Here is a 1,206-nt window from a genome sequence, read left to right as displayed (position 1 = left end):
TTTGAGTTCCTCTCCTGAATCGAGCTTACATTTCTCAACGTTCCCTGTCAATATGCTGCTGCAACTGCTTTAAAAAGCAGTTAAAACTGTTATCCTATTTTGTCCATAGTGTTTTTCAATGTCATATTATGAAGCTTGGCTTATTTTCTTCATTTTTTTTAGCTTGAGAAATGGTGAGTGTGCTTTTCCCTTTTAGTTTTCTAACTCCAGGTCTTTGCACATTTCATTATATTTTACTTACTTTTCTTGAGCTGCAATTTGAAATTCTGTTAGCTTTTTCTCTTCATCATTTCTTCTCTTTGCTTTAGCTACTCTCCATTCAAGGGCAAGTTTTGGAGTCTTTTCTAGCATGCATTTTGGTCTTTTCTTTCTTTCTAAATATATGCTGTCCTTGACATCATCTCACAACTCTTCTCAACTTTGATCATTACTTTTCAGTGTGTCAAATTTATTCTGTTAATGGTCTCTAAATTCAGATAGGATATGGTAACAGTGATACTTGCCTCTCATGGATTTCTTTTAATTTTGTTCAGCTTTAACTTCAACTTGCATTCAAGCAATTGATGATATGTATTGCAGTCAGCCCCTGGCCTTGTTTGATTAATGATATCAAACTTTTCCATTATCTCTTCACATATTTGTCACTTGATTCCATTGGAGAAGGTCCAAGTGTACAGCCATGACTTATGTTGTTGAAAAAAGGTGTTTCTGAAAAATGTGTCATTGATCTTGAGAAATTGTAACAGCCATATCCCTGGTCTCATTTCTATCAATGAGGTCATATTTTCTAATTACTTATCTTTCTTTTTTCCAACATTCAAATTCTAATCATCAAAAATTATCAATGCATCTCAATGGCATGTTTTGTTAATTTCAGGGCTTATCTTATTAGACGGATCTAGGCAAACATTGTGTCAGATCTCACTTAGGTGGAAGCTTTTAGAAGAAACAAAGGAAAAATCCATAGCCAAGACCAATAGTTGTCAAATTTTGTCACCCACTGGGAGATCTTGTTAAGACACAATTGCTAAGTCCTACCCTAGAATTTCTGGCTCAGTCAATTTGAAGTAGAGATGCCATGCATGTCTAACAAGGTTCATAGATGGTGCTGATATAGATGGTCCTGGGAGCACAATTAGAGAAATACTGGCCTAGGATGACAGACAGTTTGTAGAAGGAACATGAACATTCCCTCATTTGAAAAAA

The 1,206-nt window shown here is 35.2% G+C and overlaps 1 protein-coding gene across 1 annotated transcript in view; it reads right to left on the bottom strand.

The window, feature by feature from the left end:
* CSMD3 (CUB and Sushi multiple domains 3) overlaps positions 1-1,206 on the bottom strand; it is a gene marked incomplete at its 5' end in the record, with an annotated part of 1,439,134 nt that overhangs the window by 615,830 nt on the left and 822,098 nt on the right. The gene's annotated exons all lie outside the window — the stretch shown is intronic.

This window comes from Orycteropus afer, unplaced genomic scaffold, assembly GCF_000298275.1.
Source record: "Orycteropus afer afer isolate SDZICR_OR568_19922 unplaced genomic scaffold, OryAfe1.0 scaffold00530, whole genome shotgun sequence".
Classification (NCBI taxonomy): Eukaryota; Metazoa; Chordata; class Mammalia; order Tubulidentata; family Orycteropodidae; genus Orycteropus; species Orycteropus afer.
The sequence above is the reverse complement of the archived record's forward strand: the minus strand, read 5'-3'. Positions and strand labels throughout refer to the sequence as shown.